The sequence below is a fragment of the Elephantulus edwardii genome, unplaced genomic scaffold (assembly GCF_000299155.1).
Source record: "Elephantulus edwardii isolate Elephantulus edwardi_28Jun2011 unplaced genomic scaffold, EleEdw1.0 scaffold00023, whole genome shotgun sequence".
Lineage (NCBI taxonomy): Eukaryota > Metazoa > Chordata > Mammalia > Macroscelidea > Macroscelididae > Elephantulus > Elephantulus edwardii.
In genome coordinates, this window is record NW_006399773.1 from 15,355,985 (window position 1) to 15,375,338 (window position 19,354).

Sequence of the window (19,354 nt, forward strand, 5' to 3'; positions counted from 1 at the left end):
GACTCAACGGCACATCACAACAACAACTAAATGCATGCATTCTTAATCGAACTCTAGCTCTAATTTATGAACAATGATAATGCTAGCCTATGAAAACAGTGCAGTTTACATGAAAGTGACTGAATTTAACCTCCACTAATTCCTCAATGGCTAAGACTCTCCATCTACAACTTCTACAAGGTAATAACAATTCCTCTGAGGTCAGACATAATCCATGTTCCCTTTATCTCCTACTATCACTTATAACACCAATCGTCCCTCCCAGGCTCTTACTGTTCTACTCCTGCGTTAGCTAATCCATTTTAACAGCAACATAGAACTCACAAACCATACTCATGATTCTGGGGCTTATTAAGGGAATAACATGTTATAACTCAGGTGGGAAATAAGGAACAATTTTTTTCAGTCAAGACAGCTTCTCAGGTATATTCACAAACGCTTGGTCGGTCCTACAGTCTCTATGGTTTCTAGGCTCACCTAAAACTGTCATTTGCATCCTTGCTTCTACAGTTGTGAGATATACCCACGCCAGCTGATTGGAACTGAAGCTGGGCCCCTGTAGAGAAGTAGACCCACCTCCCTTGGACAGGGAAACACCTTCCCCTCACCCTCTGTTGTCAAATCACCATTTGCTTATTTGCTCCATTAGGGGAGAAAATACACCCAAGCTAGCTGATGGGAACTTCCTGTGGAAGAACACCAACATCACGGGGGAGTGGACAGGAAGTCAGAGGATAGAAGTAGGTTGAGGCCTGATCCACAACCCAGAATTGGCTAGTGACAGGGCGTGGGACTGGGAGGGGCATGAGGAGGGAACTGCGCAGGATGCTGGTAGAGCAGAGGTGAAGGTGGAAACAAGATACATGTGTTATAGGGATTCTGGGGAAGACCAACACCTGATCCATTACCTAAATGAGAAGTCTCTCATCTGCTCTTTTGGACAAAAATATTATCTGTCCGATATTGCTCTAGAGTTGAGCATCCAAATTAAGACAGAGTAGGGAAAGGGATTGGCCATCCACTTTAGAGATGACACGCCCCAGAAAACCCTATGTACAACAGAACACAATTAGAGTAGACTAGCAGATATGGCACCAGAGGTGGAGGGTTCTTAATGGTAATCACAAAAGAGGAGGAACTATTACAAATAGACAACACTGATTAGAACGTAGGATGTGAGTAATATGAATGTTGGAAAACGGAACATTGTTAAGCGTGAAATGGAATGTATAAATATTGACATGCTAGGCATTAGCAAAGTTAAATGGGTTGACATGGGATATTTTAAATCAGATAATCATATGATCTACTATGTTGAAAATAAAAAGGTGATGAAAAAAGTGATTGTGTTCAAAGTTAAAAAGACCATTTCTAGATCTATCTTGAAATACAATGTGTGAATGACAGGATAATACTCATACACATACCAGGAATACCTGTCAATATCAATACCACAATCATTCAAACATGCGCACCAACTACCAGGGCCAAAAAAGAGAAATTTATTAATTACTTCTACCAACTTCTGTGGTTCAAAAATGATGAAACAGGCATCCAAGATTCTTTGATAATAATGGATGATTGGGGTGTTAAAGTTGGAAATAGAAAAGAAGGATCAGTATTCAGAAAGCATGGACTTAGTGACAAGAGGCTGAAGTTAGAACAATAGAATTCTGAATGATGGGATTCTGACTTGTTAATTGCAAATACCTTTTTTTAAAAAAAGCATAAATGGTGACTTTACAAATGGACTTCACCTGACGGCTGCACAGCAATCAGACTGATTATATCTGCAGGAGAAATTGCTAAAGAAGCTCAATATCAGCTGTGAAAACTAGGCCATGTGTTGATGTGGAACAGACTAATACTCAAATTCAGACTTAAGCTAAAGAAAATAAAATCAAATCCATAAGAACCAAAGTTTGACCTCAGGTCTATCCTACCAGAATTGAAAGACCATCTCAGTCAGGAACAGAATGATTATGAATGAGCAAATACCAGATGTACTGTGGGAGAATATCAACAATGCCTTTTATGAAAAATGCAAAAAGTCATTCCAAAAGAGAAAAGGAAGAAAAGACCAAACTGGATGTCAGAAGAGACTCTAAATATTGCATTAGAGTGCTGATAAGCCAAAGCAAAGGGAAGAAATAAAGAAGAGGTTGAACAGAAGATTTCAAAGGGCAGCTCAAGAAGAGAAGATAAAGTATTATAATGAAATGAGCAAAGAAATTGTGTCAGAAAATCAAAAGTGGGCTAACTCACTCAACATTTCTTAAGCTGAAGGAACTCAAGAACAAGTTTAAGCATTGTGTAGCAATAAGTAAGAATGCTGAAGGCTGAATTTTAAATGATGCAGGAAGCATCAAAAAAGATGGAAGGAGTACGTAGAGGAATTATAACAAAAATAATTTTTGGCACAGAAGAATATTATAAAACAACATCTGATCGCATTAAAAGGCCGCATGGTACGCCCAAGATTGATGTTTGTCAGGAATCTTTGCAGTTGAGGGAGCAACAGCAGCAGAAACATGAGGATGGAGACTCAAATGGTACTTTCTTCGTGTATCATGCCATCTATTTGGAAGAACTGACAGCTGTAGAACTGACAGAAAAGATTGCTCAGCTTTTCAGCATTTCCCCTCAGCAGATCAGCCAGATCTACAAACAAGGGCCGACAGGAATCCACGTGCTCATCAGTGATGAGATGATACAGAACTTTCAGGAAGAAGCTTGTTTTATTTTGGACACAATGAAAGCAGAAACCAGTGATAGCTATCACATCATCCTGAAGTAGAAATGGGGCATTCTGCACTCAGTGGCTGCTGCTTCCTTTACCTCTTGGAGCTCCTTTCTTACAAAGGAATGTGAGTGAAGATATGAAGGTCTGCGGGAACTCGACCTTCCTGGCTGTGTGTCAGGGAGTCTAGGCACTGGAGACAGAATCCCAGCCTCGGAGTTGGTCCAAGCTCTGTGGCATAAACAGATAACTGCCCAACATGCAGTTCTGCAGCTATTTCTTAGTTATAATTTATGGACCTTGCTGTTACTGAATATCAGTAGAAACTCCATATCATTTAGAATGTATGTAACTAATGATGGTGAAAATCGTGTGATGTTTAACAGAAAGATGTTAAATTCGTGATATGGAGCCCTGTACTTTTCCCCTAATATTAAAATAAGCCTATATATTAAAAAAAACAAACAAACAAAAACAACATCTGATCAAGAGTCAATCGTGATGAAGGAGGAAGTGCAAGCTGCTTTGAAAGAACGGGGGAGTGGGGAGACCCACAGAATTGATGGAATAACAATTGATATATTAGAGCAAACAGATACTGACCTGGATGTGCATATCAGTTTATGCCAAGAAATCTGCAGGATGGCTACCTGGCAAACCGACTGAAAGATGTCTGCATGTATTCACATTCAAAAAAGAGTGACCCAACAGACTATGAAAATTATTGGATAATAACACTAATATCACACACAAGCAAGATCCTGCTGAAGATTATTAAAAATAACAACAACAACAACAAAAACCCAACTGGATGGAAGAGCACATAAGCAGAGAACTGCCAGATGTGCATCCTGGGTTTAGAAGGCGCAGTGACACTAGACACATCAAAGCCAACGTTAAATGGATCTTGGCCCAAACCAGAGAATACCAGAAAAATGTCTATGCGTGTTTCAATGGCTACGCACAGACATTTATTTGACTGTGTGGATCACAGTAAATTGTGGCTAACATTGAACAAAATGGAGATCCCAGAACTCTTAATTTTGCTCGTGTAAAAGTTATGCTTGAACTAGGAGGCAGTAGTCAGACTAGAGCAGTAAAAAACACATCATGGTTCAGAATCAGGAAAGGTGTGCATCCTCGCTCCATAACTTTTCAATCTGTATGTAGAACAAATCATTTGGGAGACTAGACATTATGAGGAAGATTTTGGCATCAGGATTGGAGGAAGACTCATCAACCTGTCTTGTGCAGATGACACAACCTTGCTTACTCAGACTGAAGAGGACATGAGGCATTTACTGCAAAAGATCAAGGATTGTGGTCTTCAATATGAACTGAAGCTCAACATCAAGAAAATAAAGATTCTCACTACTAAGCCAAATGGCAGTTTAATAGATGGAGAAAAGACTGAGATTGTTAACTTCAATTTGCTTGGTTGCACAATCAACACTCTTGGTGCTAGCATTCAGCAAATAAAAAGATGAATTGCATTAGGAAAGTGTCAGGAATTTCTCTAAAATACTGAAGAGTAACAATGTCAGTCTGAAGACTAAGGTGTGCCTGGTTTGAGCTATGGTCTTCGCAATTACTTGCTATGCATCAGAAAGATGGACAATAACTTAGGATGATAGAAGGATCAATGCCTTCGAGTTGTGGTATTGGAGGAGAGTGTTGAACATACTGTGGACTTTCAGGAGAACAAACAGGTCTGTCCTGTATAAGGTGAAATCAGGCTATTCCCTGGAGTCAAAAATTTGAAGCTCCATCTCACATACTTTGAGCACATGGCCAGGAGGGACCAAAATCTTGGAGATCATGCTCAGAAGGGTGGAGAGACAGCGCAGGAGAGGAAAACCCAGAATGAGATGGATTGACTTCATGACTGGAGAAATGGGATTAAGTCTGTTGAAGATAATGAGATTGGCTCAGAATAGAGTGGGGCTCAGAGCTAATGTACACAAGTCTATGAACTGATGACACATAACAATAATACAATAACAACCAGCCATGTGGTGAAAGTTAAGGCTGATGAATAAGACAACTATTTTGAATAATCTACTGCATCACATAATCTTTTTATTTTTAAAATAATTTTAATGTACATTTACAGAGAATTTGGATTTCCGTTCATTTATTGCGGCACTTCTCTACCCTCCCAGCCCTCTCCCCCCACCCCCCCAGTTCTCTCCTTTCTTTCAAAAGTAAAAGAAAGAATCCCTTCTTGGTACACAATTTCCCCACACCCCTTCCACCGCCCCAAGTACATTCCACTATGCAACCTTAATTGTGGACTCTTATGATAACCATAATACCCTATCGTACATAGCTTTTAAATTATTCAGTCCCTCATCTGTTTCAGTGCAGTATACATAATTTATCCAGTTTTTCTCAGTCTTACCCCCACCCTGATATCAGTCCCATTTTACAGCAGTGCATTACATAATCTTAATGTTAATTGGTAATTTCCTTAATACTAAGCAATGTGCTTCAGAGTACTAAAGAGCAATGACATCAGGCTGGGGACTAAGGTGTGCCTGATCCAGGCCATAGTCTTTGCAATTGTGTGTGATGCATTGGAGAGTTAGACAGTTACAAGGGATGACAGAAAGAAAAAAAAATGATACCTTTGAGCTGTGTTGCTAGAGAAGAGTGCTGAATATACCATGGACTTCTAGGAGAACAAACAGGTTTGTCCTGCAGAGGATGAAAGAGGTCTGCTCCTTCTCCTTGGAGTCAAGGATTCTGAAGCTTTGTCTGACATACTTTGGGCATGTTGCGAGGGACCAGTCCTTGAAGAGGGACATCATGTTTGGGAGGGTGGAAGGACAATGCAAGAAAAGAAGACCCTCGATGAGATCAATCAATTCAGTGATTGGGGTAATGGGGGTAGATGTGACAGAGATGATGGGGTTGGCACAGGATAGAGCAGGGTTTAGGGATCTTGTACATAGGATCAGTATGAGGTGCAAGCAACTAGATGACACATAACAACAATAACAAGCAATATGACAAAAATGAAAATTTTGGACTTTCATTAAGATTTATTTTTAGCAGTGTCATTTTTATGTTAATTGGGTGGGCAAATGATTTTTACAGTATTTTTAATTTCTCAATTTTGCATAATATTCAACGTGTGAAAGTTTAGAATTGGAGGGATTTGTTGTGCATAAATGAAGGAGAAAAGAAGCAAAGTCTTCAGTCCCCACTTAAAGTCTTATCATAAGTATGGATTACATTTTAAATATTTTAAAGCTACTTTTTCAAATGTCAATCTCTTTATCTTGGCATGGTCATAGTCATATACCATAAGAACTATCCTGTTGAGTGAGAACTGACAAATACAGAAAATGTAATCTATTTATAAAGAGGGTTTTGGTTTGGGGGTTTGGTTGGTTTTGTGTGTGTGTTTCTCCCACCACCACAAAATTACCATCCAGAAACAGACATGATTAAAGAAACATATTTATGAAAACATTTTGTTATGTTATTTGTCAATTGGCTCAGTGGTGAGAATCTTTGTTTTCTTGATGTTGAGCTTCGATGCATATTGAAGATCCTTGACTTTCTACAGTAAACACCTCAGGTCTTCCTCAGTTTCAACAAGCAAGTTTGTGTCATCTACACAGCACAGGTTCTTGATGAGTCTTCCTCAAATCTTGATGACACATTATTCCTCAAATCTGTTCAGCATATAGTTTGAATAGGTATTGAGATAGAATGCATCCCTTTCCTGATTTTTAACCATGCAATATTTCCTTGCTCTTTTTTGATGAATACCTCCTGGTCCAACTATAGGTTTCACATAGCATTATCAAATGTTTTGGAATTTCCATTCTTCTTAAAGGTAGCAACAATGTGTTGTAATCTAAACAGTCAAATGCCTTTGCATTGTCAATGAAATGCAAAGAGACATTCTCCTATAACATAAATATCACTACCACTGAATATTGTTAGCAAAGAATATTGGATATTCTATGGACTGTCAAGAGACAAAAGAAAACTGTTTGCAAAAGTGCAACCAGTATGTTCTTAGAGGCTAAAACTGTAAGATTTCTTTCTCAGGTACTTTTGGTCTTACTATCATGCAGGGTCAGTGCTTTAAAAATAACAATGATTGGGAGACAGAAAGCATATGAAAGAGAGAAAGTATCTCAATGAGATAGACTGACAAAGTTCACGCAAATTTGAGCTTCTTATTTTATGTGCCATCGAGTTGCTTGTGACTCATAGTGACCTTACATACATACAGGCTCTGAGCCCTGCCCTATCTTGAGCCAATCTCACTGTTTCTCACACACCTATTCTTTATTACCCTGGTCACTGTGTTAATCCATCTCATTTGGGATCTTCCTCTCCTGCACTTTCCATCCACCTTCCCAAACATGTTGGCCTTCCCCAAGAACTGGTCCCTCCTTGCCACATGCTCAAAGAATGTGAGCCAGAGATTCAAAATCTTTGCCTCTAAGGGGCATCCCGGTTTCATTTTCTCCAGGACAGATCAGTTTGTTCTCTTAGCAGTCCACGATAGTTTAATACTCTTCTTCAGCACCATAATTCAAAGGCATCAATTCTTCTTCTACTATCCTTATTTATTGTCCATCTCTCTGATGCATACCAAATAATTGTGAAGTCCGTAGCCTGCATAAAACACATTTTAGTCTCTAGACTGACATCATTATCCTTCAGTACAGTAGAGGGAACCCTGACAGCAGATTTTCCCAGTGCAGCTTGGCTTTTGATTTCCTGGCTACTGATACCAAGAGAGTCAAGTTTGGAGCCAAGGAACCTGAAACTGTTAATAATTTCTTCTCCATCCAATATGATGTTGCCAGTTGGCCCAGTGGTGAGAATCTTTGTTTTCTTGTTGTTGAGCTTTAATCCATATTAAAGGTTACAGTCCTTGACCTTCTGCAGCAAATGGCTCAGTTCCTTCTAGGTTTCAGCAAGCAAGATTGTGTCATCTGCATAGTGTTGGTTGTTTAGGAGTCTTCCTCCAATCCTGATGCCACATTACTCTTCATAAAGTTCAGCCTCTTGAATGATTTGCTTCACATATACAATTAAAAGGTATGGAAATTATGTATCCCTGACATACATCTCCTCTGAATTTGAACCCTACAGTGTTTCCTTCCTCTGTTCTGATGACTGATTCTTGGTCCAAGTAAGGTTTTGCACAAGCACAATTAAGTGTACTTGGGTTCCTATTTGTCTCATGGCTAGCCATAATTTGTTGTGATCCACACAGTCAAAAGCCTTTGCATAGTCAATGAAAACTCAGATAGACATTCTTCTGGTACTATCTACTTTTCAGCTAGATTCATCTGGTATTGGCTATAATGTCCCTAGTCCCATGGTTTATTCTAAATTCCATTTGCATATCTAGCAGTTCTTTGTCAAAATGTCTTATCCTGATCTTTTTTGCATAATCTTCAGTAGGATCTTGCTTGCATGTGATATTAGTGATATTGTTCGATAATATCCACATTAAGTTGGATTACCATTTTATTTGAATGGTAATAAATATGGATCCCTTCCAGTCAGTTTGCCAGGTAGTTATCCTTCATATTTATTTCATTTTTAGCATTTTTAATTGTGATTTTAATAAAGGTTTAGAGAAAAGTTGGATTTTCATGCATTCATTCATTGTTGTACATTTTACTCCCTCCTCTTCCTTTCCCCCTCCACATTTTTAAAAAATTTTTTTAAAATTAATTCGTTGCTGCACAATTTCTTCCCTCCTTCTCTCCTTCCCTCCCCCCTTCCCCAGTCCTCTTTGTACTGTACCTCTCATTCTGGACCATTGTTTTATACATAATGTCTAATCACATCATCCTATCAATTGATGGGGGGGAAAAAGCTTTTGATAAAATCCAATACCCTTTCCTGATTAAAACAACAAACAAGATAGGAATAGAGAGGAATTTCCTCAACACAGTGTAAAGTAAATCTGCAAAACCAAGGACCAACGTAATTCTCAATGGAGAGGAATTAAAGGGATTCCCTTCAGATTTCTTGGCACAGCCTAGTGAGTGGTCTAGGGCAACATCTGTTTGTTGTAATATATCAATTGACATTCCATCAATTACTGGGGACTTGTTTTTTTGTCAATTCCTTCAGAGAAGCTTGAACCTTTTCCTTCATCACCATTGCCTTTGATTTTATTCTGTTTCATCAATGTTTCCTCTGTCAGCCAATTCTTTTTGGTACAGTGGCTCTGTGTATTTCTTCTGTCTTCTTTGATGCTTCCTGGATCATTCAACATTCTGTCCATAGCATCTTTAAGTATTGTCACTCAACACTTCAATTTATTTTCAGTTTCTTCAGGGTAACTTAATTTCCTTTAATTTGAGTTTAAGCACAGCCAAATCATGAAGATGTTGCATGATCAGAGAAGGTTTTGATCTGTAGTCCATGGGTAGGAGCCACTCAAAGACAGGCAACAATACAAAGAGCAAGAGGGAAAATGACTTTACATGTAAATACTGACTTTCCTCTTTACTATCACCATCCTGATATTACAACTCAGAATTAAATTCTTGTAAATGAGTTTATATTTTTTTTTGTTTTTGTTTTCTAGTCTTCTAAAAGTTTATTACCTTTTTTCCTTATTGATGTTGTAGGTAAGATAATCCCAATTTCCCCCCATTGTAATCCCCAGAATTTGTGAATATATGACATTGCATTGCAAATACAAGTTAAAGTTACAGGTGGAATTCCTATAAATAGGGTAATATCCTTGCTTATCAATGTGAGCTTCATCTTTTCAAATAAGTCCTTCAAAAATCAAAAAAGAGAAAGCAGATGGAGATGTAACTATGAAGAATGTTGAATGTATGATGTATGATGAACAGCCGTTTTCTGTTTTGAAAATGAGAGAAAAGGACCCTGGCAATCTAGAAGCTAGAAATGGGCCTCATCTGACAGTGGTCTACTTGAAAATGGAAAGCCCCATTCAACAGTTGCAGGAAATTGAATTCTGACCATCTGAATGAACAGTTAATAGATTCTTCCTCAGTCTCCAGATATGTACATAGTCCTGCCAGTGATTTTTTTTTTATTTTCAGTGAAACTCCTCACAAACTTCTAACCTACAGACTTCAAAGTAATCCATTTGTGTCACTTTAACAACATTCCCAAAGTATGTGACACAATGCTTTATCATCTTTACCTCCAAGAAGCCCTCTGGCTGTAAGTTCTTTGAGACATATCTGTTTGTTCTTTTGGGAGCCCATGGAATATTCAGTACCCTTCTCCAAAACTACAATCCAAAGGTATTAATTCTTCCTCTATCATCCTTATTTACTGTTTCTCCACCTTAGTCTCTTTAAAAAATTTGCTATTTTCAAATTATTTCAATAATATGATTTTTATTATCAATGTTTGAATATTTTATAAATGAAATTGTTCACAATTTTTTATTTTTGTAATTCTCCCCCCACACATTACTTTCTTTAATTGGTGAAAAAATGTTCCTTAATGTTACTGAACTCTGATGACAGTAATTTATCACAGAAAGAGTGTCTTTCATGCATAGTTTTGCACCACAAATCTCAGCAGTTAGAAGGTATTTTTCTGTGGTCTACTGATATCTATTTTATATGATTACTAATCCATTCCCAGTGTGAGAATATTTCCTTTTAGGTATTCAATCATTTATCTCTTGAAGCTTTTAAAAATTATTATTTTTTTAATACTTAATGGCTTGCAATTTTACTAGATATGCCTAGGCGTGAATTTAATTTTATGTACTATGCTTTAAGTTAGTGTGCACTTTCAAGCATAGAATTTATGATTGTAATTCACAAAAAAATGTAGTTGATCACAACTTAAATATAATACGTCTATTATTCTCTGCATTTTACTCCTCTTTTGAATCTCACATTTGATGTTGCAGATGTGTTGAAGCCTTTCAAATGTATTCACACTATCATGTTATTGCTTTTTCATATTTTTAGATTTCTTTATTGCTCATTGTGCATAGTGAAATTTTCAGGTTTTTTAAAGATTTAATGCATGGTAAGTGATAGTAATTTTTTTTTATATAACTTATTCATAATCACTACTCTTATTGTTATTATACTACACTTTTTGTTTTATTTTTGTCAAATTGAGCATCTTTTTTATGCTATTTGTTTAAATGATGTGAGAATATCTATTGTTTAATCTCTAAAAAATCTAATTTTTAATTTGTCCTGTTATTATGAGTTTAAAATAACATTTACCTGGACACAGAAATGCTTAGGTTAATGACTCAGTATTCCAGTACGGATAATAAATAGCTATTATTAGGTGACTAAATTGTTCAATATATCCTATTTTATGGTAACTTCTTTCATACATAATTAAGATTCCAAGAAGCAAAAATATTTTAGTAATCCTTGGTGAAAACTATCTCACTCAAAAAAATATTAGCATCAGTTTCCCTGTATTTAATTTTGTTTTTGTTGTTGTTGTGTTCTGTGGAGTCAGAAGTGACCCACAGCTGACCCTCCAGCAAGTTTTCAGTATATTACTTGAGAGAAGATTGCCCATCCTTCTCCCACAGAGCAACTGAAAGATTCAAACCATGTTCCTTTGCAATTTTAGCACTGCTTCTTACCACTTGTGTAAATGTGTACATTCTTAATAATGCAATAGTTGCATTTATGTTATTTTAATTATTGATGTACAGTATCAATTGCTGAGTTTATAAGTAAATTATATATGCAACTGTGAATGCCAAGGCTCTCTTTTAAAATACACTTTGAATTTAAGATTTCAGATAGAGCTATAAATCTGTAGTATATGCTATGAAGTCTATGATTGAAATGAAGCCAATATATTAAGGAAAGAAAATTATAGATAAGCTAACCATAATCATCTGTGACACTGGTGTGTCAAATTTGATAATGGTCACCCACGATGGACAATGTTTGGTGGCACTTCCATATTAAAACAAGCTTGGAAGCTAAAGTGGTATCCACTTCCATAAATAGCTTGCCTCTGGAAACCCTATGAACCTTGAGAAAGGATGAAAATCATGCAAGTGTTGAGGACTTTCCTTCATAGGGTCACTATGCGTCATCTACGACTCGATGGCACTTAGCAACAACAACAACCATTATTAAATGGAAAGCAGTAGAAACAAATGAGAAACAGAAATAGAAGAGAAAATGGGAGCAAGAGGCCGCTCAGTTGTAGATTTATAGGAAAAGAGTGCAAATGGGATATGTGAGTGAATAAACAATAAGAAGGGCGGAATTCACAAAAGACATGAGGTGAGTCAGAGCTGATACAGAGCTGACCCGCCAGAAAGTTTTCAGGGGCAGTTAATCACATCGGAGCATTCAAACCATATGCTTTCATGATTATAGTGCAGTTTCTTACCACTAGGCTAAAGAGCTCTCTTTATTTATAATAGAAATTCAAACCTAGAGTTGCTATAATCAAGGATGCTTTGGGCAGAATATTAAATGATCCAGGAAGTATTAAAAGAAGATGGAAGGAATATACTAAGTCATTGCATAGAAAGGAATTGGCAGATAAGGAGGAATTTAAAGAAATAACATATGAGCAAGAGCCTATGGTGATGAAGGAAGAAGTTCAAGCTGCTTTGAAGGAAATAGCAAAAAATAAGGCCCCAGGAATAGATGGTATACCAATTGAAGTATTTCAGATAACAGATGTTGCCCTGGATGTGCTCACCAAGTTGTGCCAAGAAATCTGGAGAACAACCATTTGGCCAACTGACTGGAAGAGATCTGTATTTGTTCCCATTCCAAAGAAAGGTGATCCAACTGAGAGTGGAAACTACAGAACAGTGTCATTGATTTCACATGCAAGCAAGATTCTACTGAAGATTATCCAAAAACTGTTAGAACAGCACATCAGCAGAGAATTGCCGGAAGTCCAGGCTGGGTTTAGAAGGGGTCGTGGTACTAGGGATATTGTTGCTGATGTTAGATGGATCTTGGCTGAAAGCAGAGAATACCAGAAGAATGTCTATCTGTGTTTCATTGATTATGCAAAGGCATTTGACTGTGTGGATCATAACAAACTGTGGCTGACTCTGAGAAGAATGGGAATCCCAGAACATTTAATCGTGCTTATGCGAAACCTATACTTGGACCAAGAGGCAGTAGTCAGAACAGAGCAGGCTAACACTGCATGGTTCAAACTTGGGAAGGGTGTACGCCAGGGATGCGTCCTGTCTCCATACCTTTTCAAGCTGTATGCAGAGCAGATTATCCGAGAGTCTGGGCTCTATGAGGAGAATTGTGGCATCAGGATTGGTGGAAGATCTATTAACAATCTGCATTATGCAGATGACACAATCCTGCTTGCTGAAACTGAGGAGGGCCTCATGCACTTACTGTGAAGGTCAAGGACTGCAGCCCTCAGTATGGACTGAAGCTCAATGTCAAGAAGATAAAGATTCTCACCACTGGACCAATTGGCAGCGTCAGAATGGATGGTGAAAAGATTGAGATTGTTCACAGCTTCAGTTTGCTCGGCTCCACAGTCAACACTCTTGGCACCAGCAGTCAGGAAATCAAAAAGCATATCGCGATGGGAAAGTCTGCTGTTAGGGACCTCTCTAAAGTACTCAGGAGCAACGGTGTCTCTCTGGAGACTAAGGTGCACCTGATACAGGTCATGGTATTTGCAATCACTTGTTATGCATCAGAGAGTTGGACAATGACTAGGGAGGACAGAAGGAGAGTGGATGCTTTTGAGCTGTAGTGCTGGAGAAGAGTACAGAATGTACCATGGACTGCCAGGAAAACAAACAGATTCATCTTGGAGAGGATTAAACCAAGCTACTCCTTGGAGGCAAGGATTCTGGGGCTTCGTCTGACATACCATGGACATGTTGCCAGAAGAGACGGGTCCTTGGAGAGGGACATCATGCTTGGGAGGGTGGAGGGACAGCACAGGAGAGGAAGACCCTCTATGAGATGGATTGATTCAGTGACTGGGGTAGTAGGGGTGGGTGTGTCAGAGGCAGTGCGGTTGGCGCAGGATAGAGCAGGGGTTAGGGCTGTTGTGCATATGGTCACTATGAGTTGCAAATGACTCGACGGCACATAACAACAACAACAGTAAAAATGGTAAAATAATTATCCCCAGAGATCAATTTTATTATTCATGAGTTTGCAATGAGTTGCATTAGACTTGAGGGCACTTACCGAAAAACACCATCACAAATGATTTTTGGCCATTTTTAAAAGGATTCTTGGAGAATCACAGGTACTGTTTTCAGGGTATATAAATGTTCACTTGCTCACTCAGTTGTTGTGTCAGAATCAATACAAAACTGACTGACCCTCCAGCAGGTTTTCAAAAAGTATAAATCACACAGGGAAAGGCTGATCATCTTTCTACCAGGAGCTGTTGGTGAATTTAAACCTGAAGAGATAAGCTGCATTTGCGCTACCAACACCATTTCCTGAGGACCCTTCCACCAGTTCCTGTTGTTATGTATGATCGAGTTTCAATCAACTCATCACACACCCTTGGTGTTTTATCAGAGGCAGCAAATTGCATGGAGATGGCTCATCTTTCCACACACAGCCGCTGGTGAGTTCTTGTTTAGAAAAGCAAGGATATATAAAGACAGATAGGACCATGTGCCATAATGACTGGAAATTTCAGATTAAGATTATATGGTCATAGACATTATCATTTCAAACTTCATTTATTACCATATTTACAAGTAAAGAAAAAGAATTTAAAGTATTAATATGTGTTTTGCTATAAACACTGTTGAACCTAAGAATTAAAACTCACTTGTCATTGAATATCCTACGGACTAGTAAGAGTACAAACCAATTTTGGTTGGAGGAAGTACAACTAAAGTAGTCACTAGAGGCAAGGACGGTAAAACTTTTGTTTCACAGACTTTGGACATGTCTACAGAAGGAGTCTGTTCATCGTGCTGAGAAAGGTGCAGGAAGAGACAAAGAAAGGCTGCTCCTCCACGGTGACCACAACAATGGATGTCAGAAACCACAGCAATGGGCATGAACATGATGGCCACTGTGAGGAGGAAACAGGACATGGCCAGGTTCAGATCTGTCTGTCACTCAGTGTCACAGGGAGTCATCATCAATGGTCCTGACAACAACAACAAATTATATTTAATAGATAATATATCTTATCAATAGAGAACCCTGGTGGTCTAGCTGGGAAGGAGCTGTCCTGCCAACCCAAAGGCAGAATGTTCAAATCTACTAACTGTTCCATGGGAGAGAGAGGAACAAACTCTTTTGGTCCAATTTGTAATCTCTGAAAAACCCACGGGAATGCCAGCTGTAAGTTGGTTCTGACTCAGAGGCAGGACTTTTGAAAGATATCATAATAGATATCAATAGATATTCTTATCTTTTATGAATTAAATATCACCCTCTAGAAAACAAAAACCTTTATCCCTAAACATAGGCAAAATCATTATAAATGGAAAAAAGATTGACATTTTTAAGGATTTCATTTATCTTGGACCCACAAGCAGTACCCCTGATAATGTTGTTGTTGATTGTCTTCAAGTCAAGCACTACTCATAGTAACATTACGAACAAAAGGCCTGAAGCCCCTCTATAACCATTGACATTTGTCAAAGTTCATAGTTTCTGGAGGCATGCTGTTTAGGTAGTGGATGCCACTCCTGCTTCCAAACCCATAATAATAGCAGACATGAAACCAAAACATGGTACATTGAGAAAATGTACTGTTAAGGACCTCTCCAAAGTCTTATAGCATGACAACAGCAGTTTAAGCACTAGTTGTGACTGATTCAAACCATGGTCTTTTCAATTGCTTCCTATGTATCTGAAAGTTAGATAATGAATAAAGTAAACGAAAGAAGAATTGATGCCTTTGAAGAATGGAATTGAGTAGAGTACTGAATATCCCATGAACTGACAAAATTAAAAACAAACAAGCAAAAAGAAAACAAAAAAAACAAAACAAAACAAGTCTGTCTTGGAGGAAGGGCTGCCACAAGATGCTCCTCAGAAGCAAAGACAATCCAATTTCATCTTACATAGTAGGAGCATATTGTCAGGAAGGGGCCAGTCCTTGGAAAAGGTATAACACAGAGGATGTAGAACATCAGTTAAAGATCCCTAATAAGACAAATTGCAATGATGATGGTACCAATTAGTTTGAGCAAACGTGAAAAAAGAGGAGTGTGCAGGATAGGCCCTGCTTACATTGTTGTTTACTGGGTTGACTGGCAGAACTTAACAATAGTTCCCTCATGTTACATTGTTCCTACATGGTAGAGTCCCTGGGTGAAAGGTAAGAGGATTTAATTTATTCTGAGATGCCTAGAAAAAAAAAAAGCCTAGTGATCACTTTTATAAAAGTCTAGCCATTATAAAGCCTTACAAGGTACAATTCTACACTGACTCAACAACTCAATATCAATCAGATCTCATCAATTCTATAATATATATAATTAAAATTGTAATACTATTTCAATTTCAATATGCCAAACATAGTACCAAACACACTTAACAATAATCATTACTCGAAAATATTTTTATTGGGTAGGCTAATGAATTGAACTACTTACAGTTTTATGGATTTGACAATTTTCTTTCAAAATCTGATTCTCTAAGTGAATAAATCATCATTTTCAGTTCCAGTGTGCTCCCTATCTTCTCAGGAAAATAGTCACAGCAAGACGTAAATTGTATCTTGATTCTGAGCTGTTGCATATCTTTTAATCTAATTCAAGCCTACTATGCTGACCATATACTATAAAATAATGATCCCTAATTATGTAATATGTTCCTTTGGACACATAGAGATATTACTCAACAAAACAGAATATCATCCTTCCGTACATTTAGTAAAAATATTCTCCTCAAATGAAAATAGACTAATTGCCTAAAATTATATGCTGTATGTTAGTAATTTTTAAGTTACACTAAGATCAGAATATAGATACAGTAACTACAAGAAAATATATAAAATTGTACGAGTTCTCCAAGTATTGTGAAACACATCTGGCAACATGCCCAATACCTCATGCAATTCTACTTGGACTATACTTCAGGTGTACTCAGAAGGTGGGTGGAACAGGTTTCAGCTGGGATTTCAAACCGCTGTTAACACTTAATAATTAATTGGTGTTGACAGAATGGGTGTAAGACAAACAACAACAGAAAAAAACAGAGCAAATACCTTTTGTTAAATTCCAGCCCTATTAAATCTTTCAGACAGAACTTCCTTTGCGGAAAATTTATAAATCCCACATTCCCTTTTAAAACAGTAGGTGTCACTTATCTGATCTATAACTCTTGCATAATTAGGTATTCTAGGACTTTTTCCAAATTTTCAACAACAGGCATAATTTTTCAAGAACACATCTGCCGTAAATGAAAAAAAAATCCTAGAGCAATTATCCCTAAAACTTAAATAATATGATTTATAGAGTGACTATGGAACATTTATTTTGCAATGTTATTTTGGTTCATTTGTTGCTTGTTTTTTGTTTGGTCATTTTTGGTTGTTTTTTTTAACAGTGTACTTTAATTCATTTTTAAAAACAAATATAAATTAGCATCTACTAATATTTTTCATGCTTATTAATAGAAACTTTGGTGGTGAGTTAGTTAAAATGATTGTATGCTAACCTCATAGGCCAGACGTTTGAACCCATTAGTAATTCTATTGGAGGAAGATGTGGCAATCATTTCTCTAAAGGTGTACAGTTTTGGAAACCCTATGGAGATGTATACTCTTTCCTATATTGACATGACAGCAGAGGTATTTTTGCAGTTTTTAATTTATTCTTGATGTCATAGTAAATTATGAACATGAACAAAGAAAAACATAAAATCACTGATCTATATTTACTTTGTATTTATTATTCTCAAAACTCTAAAATTATGTAGCGCTACACTGGATCATTTGGCAGCATAGTGGTAGATGGTAAAGATATTGATAATTGTTAACAGCTTCAGTTTGCTTGGCTTCATAATCATCAGTCTTGGTACGGCAGCCAGAAAATCAAAAGATAAATTTCATTGGGAAAGTCTGCTTCTCTCAAGGACCTCTCCAGAGTACTCAAGAGCAATGATGGTAGTCTGGAAACTAAGGTGCACCTGATTTAGGCCATAGTCTTCACAATTACATGTTATGCATTAAAAAGCTGAATAATGACTAGGGATGATAGAAAGATAATTAATGCTTTTGAGCTGTGGTGCTGGAGAATAGTATTGAATATACCGTGGACTACCAGGAGAATAAACAGGTTCATCCTAGAGATGGTGAAACCAGGCTGCTTCTTAGAGGTAAGGATACTGAAGCTTTGTCTGACGTACTTTGGGTATGTTGCAAGGAGGGACCAGTCCTTGGAGAGAGACATCATGCTTGGGATGGTGAAAGAACAGCGCAAGAGAGAAAGACCCTTGATGAGATGGATTAATTCAGTGACTAACTTATGAGAGATAGGTGTATCAGAGACAATAAGGTGGACACAGGCTAGAGGAGGTTTTAGAGCTGTTGTACATAGTGTCGCTATGAGTTAGCATCAACCAACAGTAATGTAGCATCTATCAACCATTTGTCTATTAGTTAAGCTGCAATGGTTTGTATATTTCTGTGATGATAATAGCTACACCAGCTTACCTGTATTTCAAATACTAATAAGGCTAAGAAGGTGGACAGTTTTCAGGAGAGCTTCCAGACTAAGACAGAGGAGGAAGCAAGACTGTACATCTGAAATAATGGACCCATGAAAACTTTGTCAATAGCAGGAGAAGAACTACCTTCTCAGTACAATCGATTATAATGATAAAGACGATATAAAGTGTTCAGGCAATGAGGATCCTTCATTTGCTTCATTTGATGTGACAGTACTTAATGAGGGAAAAGCATTTGCAAACCTCCATTAGTTATAAGAACGTGAAATGTGTAAAGTATGAATCTAGGAAAATTAGAAGTTGTCAGAAATGAAATGGAATTCATAAAGATAGATATGAAATAACTATGTTTTGACTGTTTTGAATCAGACAAGAATAAGGTCACTATTCTGAAAATGACAAATTGAAGAGTACTTAGGCCATTATCTTAAAGAACATTCAGGATCTATCCTGAAGTACTCTGGTTGCCTGGTAAGTTAAGTAAGCACCTGTTTCACAATCTCAGAAGTGCACGGTTCAAATCCACCAGCTGCTCCATAAGAGAAGAATGGGAAATTTCCTCCTGGGTGACATACTGTCTCTGAAAACCCACTGGAGGGTCAGCTTTGTGTTGGTTCCTCCTTGATGACACACGACAACAACATCCCGAAGTGTAATGCTGCTAGTAGTAGAATAATAGTACATTAAATGTATGTTAATGTGATTACTACTTAAATTTATATATCAACCATTAGAGTCAAAGATAAATAAATTTATAATTTCTTTGACTTCTGCAGTCTAAAATGGATCAATAAACTAGTGTAAAAGAAAATAAAACTTTTCTGTAAATTTTCATTAAGATCACAATTAAAATAAAAAAGTTATTTAAAAAATAACACAATCTAATGAATTGATAAACGATGATACATTAATGCAATGGGATACTACCCAGCACCGAGGACCAATAATTTTGTAATACACTACCAAACTTAGAAGAGAA